At 36.8% G+C, this 27,675-nt stretch overlaps 2 protein-coding genes and 1 long non-coding RNA gene across 11 annotated transcripts in view; all 3 read left to right on the forward strand.

Moving 5' to 3' along the window:
• The window catches only part of LOC148303634 (uncharacterized), a 68,926-nt gene that overhangs the window by 30,696 nt on the left and 10,555 nt on the right, over positions 1-27,675 (forward strand). Inside the window, exons 1-6 of one of the 6 annotated variants that reach the window (XR_015838452.1) lie at positions 18,203-18,249; positions 18,328-18,408; positions 18,684-18,937; positions 19,063-19,763; positions 19,863-19,951; positions 20,096-21,764. The exons of 1 other annotated variant lie outside the window; for it this stretch is intronic. The gene's annotated coding sequence lies outside the window, so the exon portion shown is untranslated. Of the gene's footprint in view, positions 1-18,202; positions 18,250-18,327; positions 18,409-18,683; positions 18,938-19,062; positions 19,764-19,849; positions 19,952-20,095; positions 21,765-27,675 lie in introns of those variants that run through there. 4 more of the 6 variants (XR_015838451.1, XR_015838449.1, XR_015838450.1 and 1 more) reach the window with 4 other exon arrangements.
• Positions 3,530-7,233, forward strand: LOC148303637 (uncharacterized). 4 transcript variants are annotated; one of them, XR_015838457.1, is made up of 3 exons: positions 3,530-6,019; positions 6,100-6,238; positions 6,279-7,233. It is a non-coding gene; the product is annotated as an uncharacterized LOC148303637 (long non-coding RNA). The 4 variants fall into 4 exon arrangements; XR_015838455.1 differs by having other exon boundaries at positions 6,302-7,233; XR_015838456.1 differs by having other exon boundaries at positions 6,100-6,202.
• LOC148303638 (uncharacterized) overlaps positions 22,116-27,675 on the forward strand; it is a 165,223-nt gene continuing 159,663 nt past the window's right edge. The window contains exon 1 of the mRNA XM_088269651.1: positions 22,116-22,219. The gene's annotated coding sequence lies outside the window, so the exon portion shown is untranslated. The remainder of the gene's footprint in view (positions 22,220-27,675) is intronic.

Consider the following 27,675-nt stretch of genomic DNA (forward strand, 5'->3'; position numbering starts at 1 on the left):
CTCACTCACTACTGCAGTATGGCATTATTGCATGGGGAGGCTCGTACAACAACATACTGAACTCTGTGAAAATAGTACAGAAAACCATCATTAAAGTCATCTTGAAAAAAAATATATATTTCCAACAAAATTATTATTTAAAAAATTTCAAGTCCCAAATATAGAATCCATTTATAAAAAAACCGCAGTTTTTCAAATACGAAAGGGTGACAACTATTTAAATCTAACAAAAAATTTATCATCGAGATTCTCAAACGATTTTTCTACTCCAAAATGCAACACCAAGCAATTTCAGCAAAACTTCAAATATTTGGCAATCAAACATTTCAATAAACTTACTTCCTAAAGAAATAAAAAAAATAGATGATATAAAAATCCTTAAGAAAAAAATTAAAGCTCTATACATTTAAATCTTTAAAAAAAAAAAAAAAAACTATTATATCTTTTATTATATAACATTAAACCACGAGTGTAAGTCCCTCTCCAAGCACAAAAGCGCAGACTCTTTTATGGAGAGGCACAGCGAATCGAAATATAAAAGTTCTCCATATGTATAAATGATTCAAATGTATTATGTTATAAATAAAAATGTAAATATATTAAATGAATAAAAAAAAAAGATAAAACAATAAAAATGAAAAGGATATTTTCTGGCATTTCTCCTGTATGTGATTATAATCCAGGATTCGGACCTCACATACAAATACAAGAGTTTCTGCTCAGTAAAATAGCTTCTTCGTCATACCAATGGATGTCACTAGTGAAAATTCTAGTGATTATAAAGTGTTTAAAGTGTCTAAAGTGATCACTTAAACCTGCCTACGTCGGTCGAAGGCACCTTGAATACCCAGACTTTCATATTCTTCTTCATCTTTGTTGAGATGTAAAAAAATATTTTAATAAATAACTCCTATAAAAATATTTACATAAGTAAAGTAGGGTACATATAAGCCCTTCCAGTGATTTCGTACGAAAACGGCGCTATATAAATTATCCAAGAAGTAGATAATTAAATGTAAACTATTGGTGACTATAACACACTGGGGAGGTTACTGGGATAGGTAGTGGGGTCCTGCTACATGGCCTCGCGCTGGCCGTACACCCTGTATATACAGTACATCCTCCGTTACAGGGAGAACTGCACTACACTGTGCAGCATCTGAGGGCCACCTCCCGGTAGTACGGGCACTCCTGCAGGAGGGGGCTGCAGTAGATCTGCAAGCTAAGTGGGGTAAGTGTAACTAGTAGTAGCAGTAGTAATATGCCCAACACACGCAATGTACATACAGGACACCATGGTATATAGGTTACATGAATCATCACTAACTAGCAGAAACGGAAATATACATTTATTTGCAAACGGTGCATAAAGACCTTTATGCGCCAGCAATTACAAATGATTTAAAATATATATTTTTAAAAATATATTTTGAATATTAAAAGCATTGTTAACTTTGTGGTATGGTAATATAACACTTTCCTTATCATTCATCATTCGCTTTGTGTAATACCACTTAAATGCTCTACTTCATGACCTCACGATTCAGTTGACCTGATGATGAATGGTTATTCCGAAACCGGTGGTCGCGGAGGAGAGTTTTATAGTTTATTCATGCATAATGTTTTGTTAACATTTGTTTATAGATATACTATTTAAAACCTTAGCAATTCTAACATAGACACTAAATACATGATAGATCAGACTCACTGTGCCGTCGCTCTGGGCGCTCAATTACAGGGCTTGTGAGCTGTCATGGGCTGGTTGAGTGATCGCCGTGCACACGTGCAACATTCGCCAATTCTACCCACGATTAACCTATTGACTACGGGTTGCACGCATTGGTGCGTTTCAGTAGGTACCTTCAACTTCACACACAAAAAACACGCTTCGCTGTGTAGCGGATAGGTGTGAATATAGTGAAAACATTCACGGATGGGAACATTGGTATAATAATACCCATTGAATAATACCCCATACGAATAATGCACATTGTTCATATTACCCCCCTTATGTTATGTATGTACTTACACGATTCAATGTCTGCCAGTGAACAAGTCATTTCTGTCTTTCTACCTTCATTCCGCACCAAGATGCCGAGGGTGTCCAGGCTTAATGTACAAGCTCCGCTCTTGTGAAACTATTTTATATTTTTTAATGTTTTTAGGTGTAACACCACTCGACCTGGCTAAAAGATTTGGTCACAAGGAAGTAGTAGCTTGTCTGGAGTTGGAAATAGGCAGTAAGTATAAGCCAGTAAATGTATTCACAACCAGCGGAATGTAAACATTTCCTACCAACTATACACTTTCACATAAGTATACCCACAACAAGTACCTACTTAAATCTAGACTAATATATTTACTAGTAGATGTGTGCACGCTACAAAATAAAACATAAGAAGTAAATACCGTTCCCGAAAATGAGGCGACGTTTTACAGGAAATAAGTAGAGGACTCTTCCTAATACCTGCTGGACTGAACGTGTTATGGATATAGCTAATGTTGTATCGTGCAAAGAATGTGTCATTTAAAGTGATGAATATAAAGCATGTTGGTGTTTGCACTCCCTCGGTGAGTAGCTAGGTTTGTGTCTACCGCCTCTCTATACACCACCAGCATAGCACTATTCACCCGCTAACACTGCGCAATATACTAATCACACGCGTTCTCGGTCTGCCCTCACTCTAGTCCTTCTAACGATACTAGCATGCAGGTCTAAATGACCAATCACAGAGCATGTTATACTAACAATGTTAATATTGCCTTTCCAGACATGCAGTGTGAAGTCTGTTAATAGGAGACCGTAAAGTAGAGACCTAGTCCGACTGGCTTTATCATTATTTTATTTGTAATTTTTCCTTTACATCATCACACTATTTTATAAATATTTAGGCACATCCTGTGCGTGGGTATAAAATATAGTGCAATGTACTTTATGGTTTGAAGCTAATTGTAATCACATTAAACTGGAAAAATAGGTGATTTAATAAGATGAGGAGTAAGAAATATGACGTATTAAGTATTTTCCATATGTTTCTTGTCCTTCCTCTCTCCCTTCCCTACAGACTGCTCCCGACCTGCGGACAGGAGGCTCGGCTGGCGATCCCACTATACCGACTTACTATTTGTTCCTCAGAACGGACGGTGTTGCAACACACTGCACCATTGGAGCCGAAAGTTAAGGAGCTGGAGGACGCTCTGACTGCCCTTACTCTGTCCCTGGAAAGGGTGCAAGCTGAACACGCCGAAACCCTGCAGCAACACCGCCAAGATACGGGTACTGATTCAGAATCACACACACCAAGACAGCTTTCCAACCTGCATACGAGAGATGACAAGTGACTTACTGTTTGATCCTCAGAACGCAAGACGGCCGAGTTGGAGCAGAAAGTTAAGGAGCTGGAGGACGCCCTGACTGCCCGAGCCGCTCCTAGCAGCTCCGCTCTGTCCCTGGAAAGGGTGCAAGCTGAACACGCCGAAACCCTGCAGCAACACCGCCAGGACACGGGTACTGAGTCTTGTTGTTAAGTGCGAGATACTAAATGGACATTTTTACAAACACGATGGACAAATATTACACTCTACATCGGATTTGCAAACAAGGAACATTAGGATTATTTGATATTGATTAATACATTTATAGAAAAGAGAGTGAATGGTGCGCTGAATTCAGTTTTAGCAAATAAAACCCCATCAGGGAAAGCTAAGCAGCACTGTCCCGGTAATGTATGGAAGTGGAGCATAGAAGGATGAGAGTAGACTGAATGCAGTCGGAATGAATCTCTCGGTAGATGTTCCGATGGTGATACGAGGAATGGGGGCAAGGCTGAGATAAGCATTATCCAGCTAACTAAGGAAGGTGGGTGGAGATGGTTTGGGCATGTGACGTTCACCATTCTACCCACGATTGAGAACCCTATTACTCGGATTCAGAGAGTTGTATATACGAGGGGAGGTCAAGAAGTTCGCGGAATGACAGGGAAGGATAACGAAATGAAACATTAAACTATTTTTCCTTAACCCTAATACATTTATTAGATCTGTCAAATAACTTATTAATACCGTCAAAAATAAAAGATTTGTCTTGGGCGTCAAAATAGGCCGAATTTGCCGACTTTACTTCATCGTAGTCGTAATATTTTTCCACGCAGTTCTTTCTGCATTTTTGGTAACAATTGATAGTCGCTTGGGGCCAGGTCTGGGCTGTAGGGTGGGTGGCGCAGTTGTTCAAAACCGCACCGGTGAATGGCAGCCGTCGCAACACGGCTTGTGTGCACGGGTGTATTGTCGTGCAAAACGAGTCGCCTTTTGTAAGCCTTCCTCGCCTTTTTTCTTTAATAGCTTCTTTTAATTGATCTAATAAAGAAGCGTGGTATTCTCCCGTTATTGAAACACCACATTCCTTATAATCAATCAAAAGGATACCTTCTGTATCCCAAAAGATCGTCGCCATGATCTTTCCGGCCGATTGAGACACCTTATACTTCTTAGGAGGGAGTGTGCCTTTTTGATGCCACTGCATCGACTCTTGCTTTGACTCGGATTCATAATGGTGAACCCAAGTTTCATTGCCAATTACAATTTGGGCCATAACTTCCTCCCTTTGCTCTCCACAGCGGTCCAAAAACTCGCGACAACTTTCTACGCGCTCGCGTTTTTTATGGGCAGAAAGCATTCTCGGCACCCATCTTGCACATACTTTAGTCATGTCAAGGTGTTGATGTAGCATGTTTAAAATGGTTGTTTCTGACACTCCAACTAATGCCGCAACTGTTTTTTCTTTAGCCGGGCATCTTCTAATACAACTTTTTTTATTATTTCTGGCGTGGTAGCCTCAATCGGCCGTCCAGGTCGGGGGTCGTCTTCAGTGGAGTCCCTCCCTCGTTTGAAAAGGGCGTGCCATTTATAAATCATGGTTTCCCAGGAGCGGAGTCCCCATAAACAGCTAACTTCTTCTCCGTCTTAATCCTCATTGCTCAGGGTTGTGACCCTTGCAGAAGCAATGACTCTTCTCCAGTTATCCCTTGACTGCGCTGCACGTAGCGCTCCAACCACTGAGGTGCCTGCTGCTGCCTTAATTTGATCGGTCCATCGTGTGGGGGATCTTCCTCTCCCTCTCTTTCCCTCCAGGCTACCGATCGCAACTAGTCGTTCCAGGCTATCCTTGTTGCCACGCGCAACGTGTCCAAAGAACTGGAGAATCCGTCGGGTACAGATATTGGCCAGAGTCAAGCCATCCAAGCGTAGTTCCTGGCGAATGGACTCATTGGTGCGTCTAGCTGTCCATGGAATTCGGAGCATGCGCCTCCAACACCACATTTCGAAGGCATCAATTTTTCTCCTTTCTGCTGCTTTTATAGTCCATGTTTCAGCAGCATAGAGAAAAATGGAGTGGACCAAGCTCCTGACAAGCTTCATCTTGGTGTTGTTACTCACACCCCGGTCTTTCCAGATTTTGTCTAGCTTAGACATGGCACTTTTGGCGATGGCGATACGACGTCTAATCTCTCCTTCACAAGTTCCTTCATTGCTGATTTGAGATCCAAGGAACTGGAACTCGTTTATTATCTCTAAACCTTCGAGTGAGTTCCCGAGATCACCAAACAGCTAACATCTCTTGAAAAATGGTTTGAGGTGTCTTTCCTTGTTTGGTGAGAATCTTAATGACGGCGCGATATTCAATTTTCTCCATAGTGGCTAGTTTCTTCCCGATTGACTTGTTTACTCGTTGATAACTCAAAAGCTAATGACCGGATTAGGCTGAAACTTGGTATATATACTAACAATGAGTCACTCAATTAGCGCCTACCTGGATGAGTAACTCACCCTCGCCAACCCCGCCATTCCGCGAACTTTTTGACCCCCCCTCGTGAGGATGGTTTGGGCTCTAGTGGGGTTGAATATGTATTCTCTGTAGCAGGTATTTCTCCGCTGATGGTGGCTGCCGAGGAGGGAAACTCGGAGGCAGTCGACGTACTACTGGCAGCGGGAGCTGCGGTCGGCCGATCGGATAGCAAAGGTAACCCATCCTCTCCTTGGCCGATTACAGATCTAACTACTCGCACGTCTGACTGCACTGATGTATGTCCTCGGTCGCAGGTCGGACAGCCCTGGTGTATGCGCTGCGAGGGGGTCACCTGGACGTGGTGAAGGCCCTGTTAGCGGCAGGAGCGGATGCCAATCTGTGACCTCAATTAGCAAAGTAACTTTACTTTCGTGAATGTCTACTCGTAATCGGGTTAGTACTTAAATATGACATGAAATGTATTTACATTCAGCGCAAACGTTTGTCTGTTTTCAGGAAATCCACTTGCCGGACTCGCGTTCTTCTCGTGTCAAACTGATCCACCCGATCCACGCCTCGCCTCGGTTGGCGACATATACCATAGTGTACATGCTTTTATATTGTAAATAATAAATACATATATGTAAACAGGGATCTCTACTTATTCTCAATGAAAGCATCAAGCACCCATCTGCCATCTGCAACACGAGTACCCACTCCTGTAAACACGCTGGCCACATAGGCGCTCGCGTACCTGCTGTGGGGGGTTACTACCTGCTATGCACCTACCGTAGCTGTATATTCTATATTTCATCATAATAAAACCCTTATCCGCACCCCAATGGTGCATAGGGCACTGCGTCATATAAACGCAGTGTTATCTTGATGTTTACACATGAAGGAAAGGTGATCAGCCCTCCGCTTCAGGTACCAGTCCAGGGTAATATTGATAAATATTACAGGGAAAAAATCACTCATATTTATTTTACCCCCCCTGGGAATCGAACCTGAGACCTCCAGAACGGTTGCCGAGCGTGCTGACCATTACACTACGGAGGCGGACGCCTCGCCTTTACTTAGCTTACAACATTTTGAGTGTGTCCAAATACTTGTTCACAAAATCTGGATTATCTCCAAGTACAGGAGTTATTTTCATATTATTTTTTGACATCTCATCAAAGATGAAGAAGAATATGGGAGTCTGGGCATTTACGGGGCTGACGACCGTCATAGGCTGGTTTAAGTGATCACTTTACACACGTGTAACATTCACCAATTCTACCCATTATTGACAACCACACACTTAGCTTATATTACATTTAACACAAAATCTTCTCACAGTAAACAAAGGATTTCTTTTTACATTCTTTCAGACTCCTTTCATTCTTCATGCATTTTCAAACCCTCGTACATTAGACAATTTTGCGACTGTCTTATTTTATCCTTATTTCTAGTACTATGTTCAGGAAAATTTTTGTTTAAAATTATTTTCTCCTTAAAATATTTGGGTAATTTATCATTAAATTTTTTATGTATAAAGATAGGCATTATATATATATATATATATCGCTCACTCCTTTCAAGGACGTCGTAAATCAAATCGTCGTCAATTTCAGTTGTGCATGCCTTCAGAATGCCCAGAAAATGTACTACATCCCAGCAAAAGCGGCATATTTTTAACTCAATATTTACCCGCTACAGGACAGAAAATGTTGTTTTTACATTTTGAAGAAAAGGTATTGTTTAATTGAAAGATTAATTTATAGAAGGATGAAAGTAGACTGAATGCAGTCGAAATGCCATCTCTCAGAAGAATGTGCGACAAAACGATGTATGATAGATGTACGAATAGTGAAATAAGGAAGCAATGCAAAGCTGAGATAAGCATTATCGATAAAATCAAGAAAGGTGTGTTGAGATGGTTTGGACATGTAGAACGAATGAGTGAGGAAAGAACGGTAAAACAAATTTATGAGGCGAATGTTAGTGGGAAAAGAAGCAGAGGAAGACCGAGAAAAACATGGCACGATCAGGTATGCCAAATACTTGAAAGTGGTCAGGTTAGGAGTCGTAACAATCGGCGGGTATGTATGAGGAGATGCATGAACGTGGAAGAGGCGAAGAATGTTTGCAAGGACAGAGTGGTGTGGCGCTCTATTCTCTCTGCCTACCCCTGCGGGGAAGCGGCGTGATGGTTAGTTAGTTAGTTATATATATACATAAATATATATATATATATATATATATATATATATATATATATATATATATATATATATATATATATATATATATTATATATATATATATATATATTCTACATTTTAACGGTGTTATAAACCAAACATATTGCCATTGATAGGCCTTTCAAATGAATATCTAAGATTGAAATGAATGCGTAAATATGTTATGGAGGAATAGCTAAAATCTTAGCTGAGTCTTTATTATTTTTATAGAAATATTATGGTTATTAGAAGCAATGTGTACAAGACACACAACACCGGGAAGGGAGGGATAAAGACTGTTTTTCTAAACAATGTGTTTTGGGTTGTTTGATTTTTCAGTGTTTTTGATGTGTTTGATCTTGGGGTTCCGTGTGTGTATTCGCATAGTGTGCTGCTGATTTTGCTGGGACGTTTTCACCAACTCCCCTCTTTTTACATCTTTTTCAATGAAACACATAATTTTTAAGTAGTTTCTTTATTAAGTACATAACAATTGTTTGTTGTATTAAAGACCTTATTTCGTAAAGACATTGATAAATATTTTTTGAAAGCAACTTAGTCTAACTTATTTATCGTAACTGCAGACAGTTGGTGGAATTCCGGGTATTGAATTGTCGGGTAATATATCCCAAATTAAACACGGTTATTGGATTGAATTCTACTTTTATTTACATATATCGCTCACTACTTTCAAGAACGTCATAAATCAAAAAACTTGATTTTTCAGGAGAACGTTTTTAAAGTTTAAAAATATAATGTAATGTATTGAAAATAAATATCAAGCCACTTGTTGAACTTTTCACTGTGCAACAGATCTTCTTAGGTAAAAGCTAAAGGTTTTTTCTCCATTTGAAAAATATTTAGTATATTTGAAAAAACAATTTAACAATACCTTTTCTTCAAAATGCAAAAACAACACTTTCTGCCCTGTAGCGGGTAAATATTAATTTCGTTAATTGATTCCGTAGTCACTTTGTGGTAAAATCTATCCATATTTAATTATTGTTTTACTTAGTAAATACCACTATTTCTTAAAATCTACTGTTAAAACAGTAGGTAAATATTAAGTTAAAAATATGCCGCTTTTGCTGGGATATAGTACATTTTCTGGGCATTCCGAAACATGTGCAACTGAAAATTGTTGATTTTTGATTTATGACGTTTTTGAAAGGAGTGAGCGATATGTATATGATAATATGGGACGCGTTTCCTCTTATTAAGACATTATCAAACACTCAGTGTGTACTGTTTTTGAGTGCTGGACTGTTTTTGCATTCTAATTTATTAATAAATAATATAAATCTAACCATAATCTTGGATTTGCTAACATTCATCAATAAATCACTTTCCTTGCACACATTATACACTTTTGTCACCAACGCCTGCAGGTCTTCTCTGCTATCGTCAAGAAGAACAGCGTCGTCAGCATACAAAAGGCAACAGACAGTCAAATCATTCATTCTAGCTCCAACATTTAAATCTTTCAGTTCTTTCACGCAATTATCCATGTATAGGTTAAACAGCCACGGTGACATTACACATCCTACTTGGAATACTTGAAAGTGGTCAGGTTAGGAGTCGTAACAATCGGCGGGTATGTATGAGGAGATGCATGAACATGGAAGAGGCGAAGAATGTTTGCGAGGACAGAGTGGTGTGGCGCTCTTAAAATTTAAACATCAAGGGGAAGTTGATTTTTTTCATTGAATCGAGAGGAGTTAATAAAAGATACATATTAATAAGAGAAATTAAATTACAGAATTTATTCTAAACATAATTTACAAATGAATCCTCGTCCAAACAGTCGCGTTCTGAATTGTATATATATATATATATATATATATATATATATATATTATTTTTATAGAAATATTATGGTTATTAGAAGCAATGTGTACAAGACACACAACACCGGGAAGGGAGGGATAAAGACTGTTTTTCTAAACAATGTGTTTTGGGTTGTTTGATTTTTCAGTGTTTTTGATGTGTTTGATCTTGGGGTTCCGTGTGTGTATTCGCATAGTGTGCTGCTGATTTTGCTGGGACGTTTTCACCAACTCCCCTCTTTTTACATCTTTTTCAATGAAACACATAATTTTTAAGTAGTTTCTTTATTAAGTACATAACAATTGTTTGTTGTATTAAAGACCTTATTTCGTAAAGACATTGATAAATATTTTTTGAAAGCAACTTAGTCTAACTTATTTATCGTAACTGCAGACAGTTGGTGGAATTCCGGGTATTGAATTGTCGGGTAATATATCCCAAATTAAACACGGTTATTGGATTGAATTCTACTTTTATTTACATATATCGCTCACTACTTTCAAGAACGTCATAAATCAAAAAACTTGATTTTTCAGGAGAACGTTTTTAAAGTTTAAAAATATAATGTAATGTATTGAAAATAAATATCAAGCCACTTGTTGAACTTTTCACTGTGCAACAGATCTTCTTAGGTAAAAGCTAAAGGTTTTTTCTCCATTTGAAAAATATTTAGTATATTTGAAAAAACAATTTAACAATACCTTTTCTTCAAAATGCAAAAACAACACTTTCTGCCCTGTAGCGGGTAAATATTAATTTCGTTAATTGATTCCGTAGTCACTTTGTGGTAAAATCTATCCATATTTAATTATTGTTTTACTTAGTAAATACCACTATTTCTTAAAATCTACTGTTAAAACAGTAGGTAAATATTAAGTTAAAAATATGCCGCTTTTGCTGGGATATAGTACATTTTCTGGGCATTCCGAAACATGTGCAACTGAAAATTGTTGATTTTTGATTTATGACGTTTTTGAAAGGAGTGAGCGATATGTATATGATAATATGGGACGCGTTTCCTCTTATTAAGACATTATCAAACACTCAGTGTGTACTGTTTTTGAGTGCTGGACTGTTTTTGCATTCTAATTTATTAATAAATAATATAAATCTAACCATAATCTTGGATTTGCTAACATTCATCAATAAATCACTTTCCTTGCACACATTATACACTTTTGTCACCAACGCCTGCAGGTCTTCTCTGCTATCGTCAAGAAGAACAGCGTCGTCAGCATACAAAAGGCAACAGACAGTCAAATCATTCATTCTAGCTCCAACATTTAAATCTTTCAGTTCTTTCACGCAATTATCCATGTATAGGTTAAACAGCCACGGTGACATTACACATCCTACTTGGAATACTTGAAAGTGGTCAGGTTAGGAGTCGTAACAATCGGCGGGTATGTATGAGGAGATGCATGAACATGGAAGAGGCGAAGAATGTTTGCGAGGACAGAGTGGTGTGGCGCTCTTAAAATTTAAACATCAAGGGGAAGTTGATTTTTTTCATTGAATCGAGAGGAGTTAATAAAAGATACATATTAATAAGAGAAATTAAATTACAGAATTTATTCTAAACATAATTTACAAATGAATCCTCGTCCAAACAGTCGCGTTCTGAATTGTATATATATATATATATATATATATATATATATATATATATATATATATATATATATATATATATATATATATATATATATATATATATATATATATATATATATATACATATACATATACATATATATATGGCGAATGGACTCATTGAGTCCATTTGCTAGGAACTACGATTGGATGGCGGAGGGAAAGAGAGGGAAAGGAAGATCCCCACACGATGGACCGATCAAATTAAGGCAGCAGCAGGCACCTCGGTGGTTGGAGCGCTACGTGCAGCGCAGGCAAGGGATAACTGGAGAAGAGTCATTGCTTCTGCAAGGCTCACAGCCCTCAGCAATGAGGAATAAGACGGAGAAGAAGAAGAATATATATATATATACACTACTACTACTACTACCATCGCGCTGTTTCCACACAGGGGTAGGCAGAGAGGATGGAACGCCACACTCTTCTGTCCTGACATACACTCCTTCACATCCACACATCTAGTCATACGTGCCCTCCGATTACGCAGACTTTTGACACCGCCAGATTTTAGGTTCTGATTGATCTGATCGTGCCAAGTCTTTTTCGGAGGTCCTCGTTCTGTTTTCCCTCTCACATTCGCCACATATATTTTCTTAGTCATTCTCTCGTTATCCATTCGCTCCACATGTCCTCCACATTCGCTACATATGTATATATGTAAAAAATAATTAATTTAAAAATAATAATTTTCGCTCCAAAAATATTTAATTTGCTGCCCGAAACCATTAAGATTTCCAGGAGTGATCGGGTCTTTAAGAACAGTGTCCGTCGATGGTTACTTAACATTGGAAGGGACAAGGTGGAAAGTGAATTAATTAAAGTCCAGGTGTAATTATCATATTGAAAAACCTTAAAACATAAATTATTTTTGTATCTCCTGTATGTTATGTTTATAATCTAATCATTAAAAAAAATATATATATATTAAAAATTTAAAAAAAATATATAAATAAACTTTGTATTACCATGTTAGTATTCGGCTCAACACAGGCCGTGCCTAAAGAGCCGTAATATGTATAATAAATGTGTATTTGAAATGAATATGTATATTGAATGTATCTATGTTTTATGAAAATAAATAAATAAATATATATATATATGTATATAGTACAACCTTAATTATAATAACTATTATTATTATTATTCTATATTTTTCTATGTATTGTATTTCAGATGTTCCTTAAATATTATTACATTATTTACATAGTTTTACACGTCGATGGTCTTAAACTATAGCATTGTTAGTTTGTTTTGTCGTCTAAATCAGCTTTTTTAGACATCTCAACATAGACGAAGAAGAATATGGAAGTCTGTGTATTTACAGGGCTTCAACAAAACTTCAAATATTTGGAATGATTATTATGAATGAAATGCGCTCCCTCAGACGAATGTGTGCAAAATCATTGTATGACAGAATTAAAAACGACGATATAAGAAAGGAATGTAAGGCTGATAGAGGAATAATTGAAAAGATTAGGAAGAGCTCTTTACGGTGGTATGGACATGTGGAGCGAATGGATAGCGAGAGAATGACTAAGAAAATATATGTGGCGAATGTGAGAGGGAAAACAGAACGTGGACGACCGAAAAAGACTTGGCACGATCAGATCAATCGGAACCTAAAATCTGGCGGTGTCAAAAGTCTGCGCGATCGGAGGGCATGTATGACTAGATGTATGGATGTGAAGGAGGCGAGGAGTGTATGTCAGGACAGAAGAGTGTGGCGTTCCATCCTCTCTGCCTACGTGATGGTAGTAGTAGTAGTAGTAGTAACAACACCTTACTATGTAACTATCTAACTCCATACGAGATTTTTTGAGATTTCTTCAAATTGGCAATGCCGAGAGCGATCCAACTAATACTGTTCAGTACTTTTATAACAACATGCACAACTTACATAATACTTATAGATAATACTTCCATCAATTAAACCATATCCGCTCCCTAGGTAGAGCATATGGAGTCCACAAACTGTCTCCAGGCTTTTCTGTCGGCTGCCAGCTCCCTCGCATCCTCCCAAGTCAGATCCGCGGCCCGAAGTTCTGACGAGAACTGCCGACGAATTGTAGCAGTGGTCGTCCTGGGCGGCGCGAACCTGATGCCTCGTAAAAGAGGCGAGCTTGATGGCGGCTCTCGGGGGGCATGCGGAGTACATGGCCAAGCTGACTGAATCGCCTTTTCTTGACGACAGTTGTGACCAAGATTTGCTGCGTCCTACGCCTTATCTCTTCATTCCTCACAAAGTCAAACCACCTAAAATTCTCGGCAAACACCTATTCTCAAAGCTTAGTACACGGCTGCTCTGGGCCCTTGTAAGGTGGCATGTTTCACAGCCGTATAAGAGAACAGGAGCGATGCAGGCATTGTATGGGCGGCATTTGGTCTTCACCGAGTATAAACCCGATCTCCAGACAGCCTTCATACTGTTAAATGCGGACCCTGCGAGTCCTGATCGCACTCCCAGTTCCTTTTGAAGGCTGCTATTTTCAGTCGCGTACACTCCCAAGTACTTGAGACCCTCGACCCTTTCGATGCGCTGGTTCCTCAACTAATAACAAAGATAATACTTGAGGCCATAAATTTTGTTGATGTAATAAACCGTGTATTACAAATATATCACTGATTTAAATTACATTCTTCATACATGACCGCGGGCCGCGCGTAAGGGCGTCGGGTCGCGGGTTGGCCACCCGTGTTCTAGAGCATTGTTCCGTCGCGTGTGTGCCGCGGCACACTGGTGTACCGCGCTGATTAGTTGGTGTGCCGCAGAAAAAAAGTCTAGTTTTGTGAAAATATTGATTGCCTGCGCTCAGCTAAGTAGACTCACATTTCCCATTAACCGTTTTCCACTTTGACCATTTTTTCTCATAACTGATCATCTACTCTGATCAAAAAAATGCGATGTTTTGAATATTGAAAGCATTAACTTTGTGGATCATATTGATATATTATTTCGAGAAATAAAAATACTTCGTGTTCTGATCCACTCACATTTTTATAAACCAACTAGTTCCGGCAACAACCTGTTGCCCTCTTCAGGGTTTAATTTATGAGAGTCATAAGTTTTCTCGCTTGTCTTTGAGCCTCTGTATCATACATATCGCTCACTCGTTTCAAGAACGTCATAAATAAAAAATCATAAATTTTCAGTTGTGCATGTTTTTGGAATGCCCAGAAAATGTACTGTGGCAACCCACACATCTACTATGGCAACTCAAATCGAGTGAAATAACGAACACACCACGGAGCCCGCAACGAGCGGAAACTAGCTCGTCACACTTCGCCGCCGCCCGTCCTCAGATCGACACGTATTTCAACTGTTCTCATATTAGAATCACGCGATTATTCTTAAGTATTTTCTTGATTGTAATTTTATAGAACTGAATAAATTTGTGTTAAAAGCAATCCGCTTTCATCTTGCTTCCCTTCTGATAAATTAAAGTGGTATTCAACTAGAAACCACAGTACTATATCCCAGCAAAAGAGGCATATTTTAAACTTAATATTTACCCGCGCATTATATTTTTAAACTTTAAAAACGTTCTCCTGAAAAATTAAGTATTTTGATTTATGACGTTCTTGAAAGGAGTGAGCGACATATGTGACAAGTTGTGACAACCCTGACATTTTCAGGGAAGCAAATAAATCGCATATTGAATACATTTGGTAAGTTATTTAAATATCTTTTCAAGGTGTAATGTTTTTAAGTTATAAAAATAAGATTTAAAAATGATTTATTTTGATTAAAAATTCACGGCCTGCTGAGCACAGCTACACTCCATACTACACTACATACCGGCATTTATCTAGCTACGGCTTATGCAGCACCGCTTATCATAACCCTACTCGAACTTCAACTTTTTAAGTTTTATAGCCTTGGTCTACTCGTGAGTGGATTTACTCTTTATGTTTAAACTTACTATAATTTCATGTAATTCATGAGTGAAAATTCTAGGCAAAAACACTCGCTATCTCGCTACAGGCATGAGTTTATACATTTCATTGCATCTTAGTTAGCAGTGAAGTTACTTGGGTGTAGACAAATATCACTTCTGCCGATGTTTCGATAACAAATTGACATTCCCGGCGAATCAACTAGTATATCCTGAAAATGCTCTTTTCATACCTTCAAATCGCTTACTCCTTTTCGCTTTTAAGTCTCGGCGTCCTAAAAATTTGTATATTACATTTAATAATGGTATGATTGATAATCGAATCGGATTGCGGACTGTCGAGGCAACTGTCAGTGTCAGACGAAAAACCACAGACATAGAAGAAATAAACGTAAAATCTATGTAAACAGTAAAACGAGCATAGACTATTCAAGGTACCTACACATCCCCAGAATACCTATTTACTCACAAACCCTTTGGTTACCAATCATTCAGTGGATTTTTATACCTATTTCTGATTTATACCTAAATTGATATATTTGTGTAAATAATAAAATAACAAATATTTCTCTTTCAAAAAAAGTATTGTGCGGGTAGTCCGTGTTGGTGTGCACGCGTGCCATTGTATGCAAGTACTAGAGCTGCTATCGACCGATGGCTATGCATTAGGCACAAATCAAACCCTTTCATCGCGGATCGGATGTCTGGGAACAATTAAAAGGTCGTCTTCTGCAATTCTTTGTACGAAATGATGATTTTAACGCCAACAGAAAGCGCTCACTTCTATTGAATCTTTCAAGTTCAGCTTTTTCGTTGGTATAAGGTTTACACATAAATCATAACGGAAGTTAGTTTTGGAAATATATTCACATCGCGTGAGAGAAAAATTTTATATAGCGCTTTGATTGGCGTTCATGATGAGCCAGGATGAAAATTTTATCTGTAAGATTAAAATCGAAAAGTACTAACTGCCAATTTGGATCTAGATTATATGCAAGTCTAATAGGTATTTCAAAATGGGTTTAAAGGGATGTAGGCCGAAAGAACATTTATTTCATGAAGGGAACGCTTTGAGTTTTCAAAAATGCATTGAAATGGCGTCAACAATCAAACATTTAAATTAAAGAATCGTTCTGAATTTAATCAAAAAATTAATTCAAAAGTCAACAGTTTTAAATATAAAAAAAGGAATCATCATCAGTCAGGAACGGGTTGACAATTGGCAATTCAGCCGAATCGTTCGGTTGGCGATAAGAAATAAAAATAATTGTCACAAATGTTTCAGGTCAGGTATACGAGTAGTTTGTCGTGTAAGTGTAAATAAATGCTACAGGCGTGCTAAACCGGGACATTTTAAAGTAATTGTCATTTTTCTAAGAATAAAAGCGAGAATTTAAAGGCGATATCGGGAAATAACATGGAACAGATAGAACAGAACTATAAATGATACAGTTTTCAGATAATTGTGAATAAAAATAGTAGAGAGTTAAAATTTTTATTGGATTCTGGCGCGTCTGTTTCTGTGGTACCAAAAAATATTTAAAAATCATAAATTATCCAACGATCAAAGGAAATTACTAAGTTTTGACAACTAGCAGTTGCAAGTTGTGGGTAAATGTGTAATACCTGTTGGGTATAAGGAAGTATTGCAGAGGATGTATCGCACCAATGCCATTCAGCTGAGGCACGAAGAAGTCAGTAATCGTGGTTCTGTAGCGCTCTCCATTGGCCGTAGCATTCTGGCCGGCATCGCCTATAAAAAAAACCGGGCCTATGATTTCGCCTGCCCATAAAGCACACCAAGCAGTGACTTTTATCGGATGTAAGGGCGTCTCGACAAAGGCTTCTGGGTTTTCTCCACTCCAAATTCGACAATTCCGCTTAGTGACATTTTGCCTTGGAAAAGAGGATCAAGCTGAATATTGTTTTCGACCCATTCAACAAACCTCGACTCGCATAATCGTCACGCAGTTTCGACTCTTGCAAATGGCAAAACGTACTGACTACAATTCAAGTGTCAACTATCATTGACAGTCTGTGTAAAGAATGTTGCAGTTTAAAAATAAACCATAAAAAATACCCTTTGGAATAAACCAACGTACTTGCAATCTTCTACTGTTCCTCTCCCGCCGTGACCGTGTTTTTTTATTTAATATTTTTTTATATAATTAAATAACAACTTTACAATTTTTCCACATATATTTTGTTTGACCCGTGACCGTGTTCAGTCGTTACCGACATCGTCAGACTTGTGGGAGGCTAGACAAAATTATATGTTATAAACATAAAAAGGAAGGGGTCGAAGTCCATGATTTTAAGTAAAATTTTATGTCAAAATTTATAATAATAATTACACATAAGTTATGGTTTGCAGTATGACTTTATGCAATTTTATTATTGAAATGTATTTTTGTTCGTAAATTGAAATAATGTCTGGGGAATCTGGAACCGTCGGTTGACAACCCTTTCTACTGCCCATTAGTGGGGGAAGTCCTGTCTTCTAAAACTTCGGGTAGTTATTTCTTATCGACATGACATTTGAGTAGCCGTTGTTTGCATTCAACCAGCCTGTGATATCTCGCGGCCATCTTTGATTCCTGCGGTAAGAAGGGTATGAAGGGGAAAAAAATAAATTTTTCGATAGACCTTGCGCAGTAGCTATTTACCGAATGACGTATCCGAGGATCTGAATGGGCTAAATTATGACGTCATGCGCAGAACAATACGAGTTTAAAAATACCTTCTATCATTTCAACTGTGGTTTACCCCCTCCCCAACCATCAAAACATATGATTTCGGTAGGTAAACAAAACTTCACCAAGATGGCCGTTTTCCCGTTGGCTTGCGGACCATTCCATTATCACGGGTATTTTTTTTTGAATCATTTGAAATAAAATGGTTTATACAAATATTATTAGTTTATATCATCTCTGTTTTGTTTCAGGTGTAAGATTTCAACTAGGCATTCTATATCAATCCAAAAGGAATCAATGTTTCACTGCCAAACATATATTGTGCAAGAAACGTAAGTTTAAATTATTTGCTGATGTTTATCATTTCTGCATTATCACTTTCATTATGTTGTGTAACGTTAAACTAATGTTTTTTTAAAATTATTATTTATAGTTTGTATGTAACTCAGAACTTCGTATATTTAATCTTGAATTCAACCGAATTTAGACGGCCATTTTACTACGCACTTGTTTTCTCCGGTTAATTTTAAAATTATTCAAAATATTACATATTTATGTTATTATATTTTAATTGTAATGGTTTTTACAAATTTCTTTTTTATTTCAGGGTGTATGGATAAGATTTCAATCAGGCATTATATAACAAAACGAATCTTCGTTTTTGTTTTTGAGTTTCGAGAATCGAATTTGTTTCGAGAATCCAAATCAAGAATTGATGTTTGAGATATACATTTTCCCTGTGAACGAACGAACAAAGGGATGTTATTTAATATCAGTGCGCTAGATTTAAATTTATCACTAATTGGATCTTTCCTCAACCTGCCTCTGCTAAACGAGTATTCTTTAGCAACGAAATACGACGTAAGTTAATTATCTGTTGATGTTTATTATGCTTATTTTATTAGCTATTTTTTTGTACTATGTTACACGCAATATATATATACAATAACAGATTTGGAAGGGTTTGAATATCCTGATTTCTATAGGACAATACATAACAATGCCGAAGTGGTGAGGAGGATGTTTTACAATGGGTAGTTGCAGTCATCAAGAAGTACTTCTCCTTGTATCATGATTGAAAGTGAAATAGCAGAAAAAGGGAACCTTAGAAGAGAGGATAAAAGCGAAGATAGCAAAGAAGAGACAACACTGCAAAAAATTAAGTTTTCAGTGTTAAGATCGCATCTCGATGATCTAATAACATTTATCAACTACTCGTCAGATAACGAAGTTCTACTATATTGTATGCATTTTCGTAAATTTAGAGGGTTGATTGAAAAAAATTGTTGTTTTTTGAAAGAGTGCAAACAAAACATTTCAAAGCTGGATTACTGAAAGCGTATCGATATCAAACAGCAACATCACTTCACGACGAGTGTTCGAAGACAAATTTTTTTTTTTAGTTTTGCATTGTTTATTTATATCTAAATACAGTGTTCATATTTTGAACAAGAAAAAAATGTTTATTTTAAACCTATTTTCTAACCCATTCTCTCCAATTAGTCCATTTTATCGAGGTTTTATTTCTCATATACATGTATATAGATTCTTGTGGCTCTATTACATACCCAATATTAATTTAATTATATTCTTACAGCTCTCCGTTCCGAGTTATCTAGTGCTAGCGGAGCTCTCTAATTATTATGAGCAGCTAGCAGAGCCTCTTTGTTTACTCTTGAACCCCGGTGTATGTATCTTTTTCTTTTGTGAAATCATTTATTTTACTTCAATAATATTTTAAAATCAATATATTATGTCTTGGTATTAATTAAGTTAAATTTTTCAGCTCTTTATTCCGTGTTACCGAGTACTAGCAGAGCTATCCAATGGAATCAGCAGCTAGCAGACCCTTTTTATTAGCTACTGAACCATGTGGTATGTATCTTCCCATTAATGTAATTATCAAATTTCTTATTCATTCGTTCTCATACACACCTTTTAATATTATACACGTTTCTGTGGAATTCTATGTTAAAATATTTTACTACTTTACATTTGATGCAATATAATTTATTTTAGGAGTACAGCCACCCGTTTTGTCAATTTTATTGGAGAATCGAGAGTTTCTAATCTGACTCCAAGGAATCAAAAGCTGAACATGGGCGATGAAGACGAAGAAGCAACTTCGATATGTTCAAAAGAAATCGACAACATTTGAACAATGGCACATTGCTGCTCGTAGATATTAAGAGGGGAAAGTATTAGTATAATACCTTTCGTTGTTAAATCTGATTCCTTATAGATTTATTTAATGTCAGATCAAACAATCGCATCGCCATAAAAGGTAGATGATATACCTGAAAAGATAAAGCTCTTGCTATCGCTTTATATACAGAAGGACCTAAGGGCTACAGGTTACTGGCTAAACTCTGCTTTGCCTTCTCCAGTAACCATTGAAAAATAACTATACTTAATTAGGCTGAAACCCGGCATTAATGACATATTATTTACCAATTTAAAAACAAAAGAATATAAAATTATATATTATTATTATGATATATCATAATAATGATAGATCAGTAAAAACTTGTACATAATTGTTATATTTTATGAAATGAGTCCTCATGTAAATTTCAATTTACGAAATGGATTTATCGAATTGCAATGTTTTTCGATCACACATTAACTATTAGGATAAAAGGGCTTTACACACCTTACAAGCAACCTCAATAATTTTCTTTTTTTGAAAGTGGTGCTAAACATGCAGATCTGAAGGGTATTGTTCTAACAACAAAGAAATTTATTTTATTTGGCCTTAAGCCTATAGCTATTGTGTGATCAGGGTACCACTGTGTTATTCTAAAATTGTTCAAATGAGGCCGATCTTATTTATTTATATCTAAAAGTACATTTCTATAATATATAGGTCCAAGAAAACTCTTCAGTATTCCTGGTGACTTTACAATTCGATATATGTATTTAACAATATTTCTTTATTGATATGAAACATAAATACAATATTTGGTAATGCCTTAAGCACTTTCGTTTAAAGTAATGCACATTAGTTGTAAACAAGAAGGCTTTTTGGGACCTAGTTTGAGCATTTGAGCACTACACTGAATTTTACTGTCCGGCAGTCAGGTTAGCATGAAAAAACGGATGATTGGCTTGTGCACTTGTCCGTCTTTCTCCGGATCGGTGCGCTCGATCGGTGCACGATCATGGTTAGCATGAACTCGATCACTAAAGCTAAACCGTTGAAATCATTTTTATTTGCAATAACCGGACTGCCAAACAGTAAAATTCCGTGTAGTGCACAAGCACCCTTGGGGCGTTTGTCCACTACACGGCATTTTACCGTCCGGCACGTCAGTTAGCGTTTTTAAACGACGATTGGCTTGGATTGGCTTGTGCTTTACTCCATCTTTCTTCGGATCGGAGCTCTTGATAGGTGCGTGAACACGTTGCGCGTAAATTCGATCACGCTACACTGTCGTAGTCGCTTTCACTTTTCAAAACCTGACTGCCGGAGGGTAAAATTCTGGGTAGTGGACAAGTGCCCTTTGTGTGTGTAATTTTAAGTACAATAATAATTTTATATATTCCTGTAATATTGTAATTTTCTTTGATTTGATCCAGAAGGTTATAGGTTTAAGAGAACTAAGAGTTCTAACAACTCGAGTATGTAATTGGTTCACCTTCCGGTTCAGTCAAAGTATGGATATAATAAACCTTTTTACCAGCTAAATGATTTTTTCATTTTTCAATTTCATTGAATAATGTCAAAATCAATATAGCCTAAATATGTCATCAACATAAAACTCTGTAAAATGCGTATATTGCCATTTTCCTGAAAAGGCGGGAAAATGACGAAACGCATTTTACAGAGTTTCATGTCGATGGCATTTTTAGGTTATTTTGATTTTGACATTTGAGCTTCTTCTTCCTTTTTGTCTCTATAAGGCTGTCGAGTGCATCGATCAGCTGATTTTTCTGCGTAGGTTATTTTTTAGTGTGAATAGTGAGAATATTTAATTTTCTTGATTTTTTTCAACACGTATAATCATTTACCATACTAATTTGACAAAGATATCAATCTTTACTAGTATATAATCTTTGCATTCAACCTTTGCTGCATTCTAGTATATAATCTCCGGGTGAACGCTTGTGTGTGACTTGGCCATTCAATATTCCCTTGTCAGGGTGAGTTTTTACTGTATTTATTTGTAAGATTTGTAACCGATCTAACTTACTAGATGCGTGTAAGGATTGAACGTTTTTATTTGTCCAACTTTTGACGGTTCATTAATCCTTATTCCGCACGACCGTCCTGTTTGCGGCGCGTATGGTGATGGTGATGGTGATCACAATAAATATGAGCCCGAATCGGCCTCTAATATTTAGTCTAAGTTTGATTTATTGTTAACCTTCCGGAACACGCGCTACAAGTTGTAACAATACACCGTGAGACTGTGAGGCATTCATTGCATATATTTGGCACACTTGACGCGCGGATCTCTTCCTCCACTGGATAGTAGCAGTATTTCTAGAAAATCACCATTCAATTAATGCCGGCAATGTTGAACAATGAATAGAAAACTGTGAGCATTCATCATTGTTAGCTAATTGACCCGTTTCGTTTTTTTGTTACTTATGAATGTTGAATCTGATGATGGAATGGCTGTTTTTTATTATAATTTATTGGTTATATTTCTACAGATGTCCGGACAAGGTTTACTGGAGGCAGCGGAAGGGGGAGATGTGGCGAAGGTCAACACTCTCCTTAAACAACATAATATAAACGTAAACTGGACAGCTAGTCGGGGTAAGATATTCCAAGATTATTGAACTAGTGAACCGAGGAATGTAGCAATAATAGGTGATGTTAGTAAAGCGATATGATATACAAGTGGGAGAATATTACTGTATATATTCTACCTTTGCCGGCCAATGTCAAGTGGAAAGCCCCGTGAGTAGCCAGACTTCCATATGGAAGTCTGGGAACAAATAGATGGTCCGCTCTGTTAAGGCACCTATCCCTGCAAGCTAGTTTGGTTCCTCCACATTCCCGGATGATATATATTTGCCGTTCCTAACTTGCGTGCCTCGGACAGTGGTATTGGGAGGACAGTTACTCGCCGCTAATAGCTTCTTCAATATTCTGTCTCCGTTGCGCAGTGGTGAGCGCGTTTGGTTGCCGCGCTCCGGGTCCCCGGTCCGATGGCTAGAATACTGAATACCGTCGGCCTCGCTTCGTGTGAGGCTCAAATTGTAACAAAATTGGGTAACATATAATAATTTTATGTAATAATAAATGTTTTCTTTAAATGTTTAAAATTCCTACAAATATTCCACCGTATATGTCATTGACTTAGAACAATAAACACTAATTAAACATTGTATTCCAGCAAGGTTTCTATTCCAAATTTACAAATCTTCTTGCTGACGAGGTAGAGAACTCATACAGAATAGAAAATCTCCTTATTAGATTATAATTCAAATGTCATTTTTTAAAACGTTATAGAAAAGAACAATAAAAAACTAATGGATAATTATATTTCATAAAATGATGTGAAAATAAGTATTTAGTTATGCCCTTCAAGTGATTTCTCACAAAAACGGCACAATATAAGTTATACAATTAATAAATAATTAAATGCAAGAAAGTAATTAAATGCTTGAAAGGTTACTGGGATAGGTAGTGGGGTCCTGCTACATGGCCTCGCGCTGGCCGTACACCCTGTATATACAGTACATCCTCCGTTACAGGGTGGACTGCACTACACCATGCAGCATACAGGGGCCACCTCCCGGTAGTACGGGCACTCCTGCAGGCAGAGGCTGCAGTAGATCTGCAAGATGTAGTAGGTAAGTGTAACTAGTAGTAGCAGTAGTAATATGCCCAACACACGCAATGTACATACAGGACACCATGGTATATAGGTTACATGAATCATCACTAACTAGCAGAAACGGAAATATACATTTATTTGCAAACGGCGCATAAAGACCTTTTATATATTAAATGTTAAAACAAGCACTGATTATTTGAACTACTTAGTTGCATTTCATAGTTGAAAAACACATAAAAAAAGTGATTTTGTGACATTGTTACGGTCTGACTTTTGTACAAAAAATGAAAATTAAAGACCTTTTAAATATTAAATGCTAAAAAAAGCACTGATTATTTGAATCTACTGAAGACTCGAATTTTTCATGTTCAATGAATTTATTTTTTATTTTTTACCTTATTACAAAAAATTAACTAAAAAAAAACAAAAAACATTAATATTTCAAAATCGATCCGGAGACATAAGATGATTCCGATGTGTATAAAATATTTTCAAAAAAAGTGTCAAATTATGTTTTTACCATATATATATATATATATATATATATATATATGGTAAAAACATAATTTGACACTTTTTTTGCATCGCACGGCCAACTCCAAGGTAGACGAGTCGCGTTCAGACCACCATAGAGATGGATTCACAGCTGGGAATCTACTTCGCTGGAGGCTAATCCCTCTTAAAAACAGGCCACGAGGCCTACACCATGAAGGGGTATAAATGCACATACGTAAAGTGATCACTTAAGTCAGCCAAATGCCAGGTCGTAAGCCCTGGGATGCTCGGATATACGCCTTATTTCGTATAAAACGACAGATGCCATGTCATAAGATAAGACATTTATCGTGTTTATTGGTATCATCCATACGGTGAATAATCCAGTAACTGTCACAGTTTCTAAATTAAATAGGAATTTAAAAAACGTTTAAAATGAAATTAACTAAGCATTTTCTAATATTAACAGTCTCCCGAATTATTTTATTATTATATATATTCACAAAGTCCAATTATAAGATAAAATGTTTCATTAGAATCCGAAACATACTAACCATCGACAACCTGAAGAGAGTTTACTACGCTATCGCTCACTCACTACTGCAGTATGGCATTATTGCATGGGGAGGCTCGTACAACAACATACTGAACTCTGTGAAAATAGTACAGAAAACCATCATTAAAGTCATCTTGAAAAAAAATATATATTTCCAACAAAATTATTATTTAAAAAATTTCAAGTCCCAAATATAGAATCCATTTATAAAAAAACCGCAGTTTTTCAAATACTAAAGGGTGACAACTATTTAAATCTAACAAAAAATTTATCATCGAGATTCTCAAACGATTTTTCTACTCCAAAATGCAACACCAAGCAATTTCAGCAAAACTTCAAATATTTGGCAATCAAACATTTCAATAAACTTACTTCCTAAAGAAATAAAAAAAATAGATGATATAAAAATCCTTAAGAAAAAAATTAAAGCTCTATACATTTAAATCTTTAAAAAAAAAAAAAAAAAAAAACTATTATATCTTTTATTATATAACATTAAACCACGAGTGTAAGTCCCTCTCCAAGCACAAAAGCGCAGACTCTTTTATGGAGAGGCACAGCGAATCGAAATATAAAAGTTCTCCATATGTATAAATGATTCAAATGTATTATGTTATAAATAAAAATGTAAATATATTAAATGAATAAAAAAAAAAAGATAAAATAATAAAAATGAAAAGGATATTTTCTGGAATTTCTCCTGTATGTGATTATAATCCAGGATTCGGACCTCACATACAAATACGAGAGTTTCTGCTCAGTAAAATAGCTTCTTCGTCATACCAATGGATGTCACTAGTGAAAATTCTAGTGATTATAAAGTGTTTAAAGTGTCTAAAGTGATCACTTAAACCTGCCTACGTCGGTCGAAGGCACCTTGAATACCCAGACTTTCATATTCTTCTTCATCTTTGTTGAGATGTAAAAAAATATTTTAATAAATAACTCCTATAAAAATATTTACATAAGTAAAGTAGGGTACATATAAGCCCTTCCAGTGATTTCGTACGAAAACGGCGCTATATAAATTATCCAAGAAGTAGATAATTAAATGTAAACTATTGGTGACTATAACACACTGGGGAGGTTACTGGGATAGGTATTGGGGTCCTGCTACATGGCCTCGCGCTGGCCGTACACCCTGTATATACAGTACATCCTCCGTTACAGGGTGGACTGCACTACACCTGGCAGCAGGGTGGGGCCACCTCCCGGTAGTACGGGCACTCCTGCAGGAGGGGGCTGCAGTAGATCTGCAAGATGTAGTAGGTAAGTGTAACTAGTAGTAGCAGTAGTAATATGCCCAACACACGCAATGTACATACAGGACACCATGGTATATAGGTTACATGAATCATCACTAACTAGCAGAAACGGAAATATACATTTATTTGCAAACGGCGCATAAAGACCTTTTATATATTAAATGTTAAATCAAGCACTGATTTTTTAATCTACTAAAGACTCAATTTTTTTTAGCCTTACTGCAAAAATTAAACTAAAAAACAAAATATCAACATTTCAAAGTCGATCCGGATACATATGATGATTTCCGATATGTTTAAAAGTTTGTATATACGGTAAAAACAATATTTGGGGCTTTTTTTGCACCGCATAGCCAACCCCAAGGTAGACGACTCGCGGTCAGACCACCATAGAGATGAATTAACAGCTGGAAATCGACTTTGCAGGAGGCTAATCCCTCTATAAAGAGGGGGGTATGAATGCACATACATAAAGTGATCACTTGAGTCAGCCAAATGCCAGGTCGTAAGCCCTGGGATGCTCAGATATACATCTTATTTGGAATAATTGATATCATGCATATGGTGAATAATCCAGTAACTGTCAGTTTCTAAATTATTTTAAAAATGTTGATAATGAAATAAATTAAACATTTTCTAGCATTAACTGTCTCCCATTCACCAATTCCAATTATGTATTAGCTAAAATAATAAAAAGGATATTTTCTGGGGTTTCTCCAGGACTCGGACCTCACATACTAATATAAGAGTTTCTGCTCAGTAAAAAAGGTTCTTCGTCTTACCAATAGATGTCACTAGTGAAAATTCTAGTCATTCTCGTACAATGTTTCAAAATTGGATCACTTATACACTCGCTCTGTTTTAAGCGATCACTTTACACTCGCGTGTAAAGTGATCGCTTAAAACAAGCCTACGACGGTCGAAGGCCCCGTAAATGCCCAGACTTTCGTGTTCTTCTTCATCTATGTTGAGATGTAAACAATCATATGATAAATAACTCCTATAATTGGGGAGATAATCTAGATTTGTGAACAAGTATTTGGACACACTCAAAATATTGTTCACATATAATTTTTTCTAAATGTAAAAAAAGTAATGTACAATTATGTTTTATAAAATGATTTGAAAAATAAGTTCAACTTCCCCTAGCCCTTCGAGTGATTTCTCTTGAAAACGGCGCTAGATGAATTGTCCAATAAATACATAATTAAAGGTAAACTATTGGTGACTATAACATACTGGGGAGGTTACTGGGATAGGTATTGAGGTCCTGCTACATGGCCTCGCGCTGGCCGTACACCCTGTATATACAGTACATCCTCCGTTACAGGGAGAACTGCACTACAGCGTGCAGCATATGAGGGCCACCTCCCGGTAGTACGGGCACTCCTGCAGGCGGGGGCTCCAGTAGATCTGCAGGATAAAGGAGGTAAGTGTAACTAGTAGTAGCAGTAGTAATATGCCCAACACACGCAATGTACATACAGGACA

The sequence above is a fragment of the Brachycentrus maculatus genome, unplaced genomic scaffold, assembly GCF_059751285.1.
Source record: "Brachycentrus maculatus isolate JH-2025_06_01 unplaced genomic scaffold, ASM5975128v1 h1tg000359l, whole genome shotgun sequence".
In the NCBI taxonomy this organism is placed as follows: Eukaryota; Metazoa; Arthropoda; class Insecta; order Trichoptera; family Brachycentridae; genus Brachycentrus; species Brachycentrus maculatus.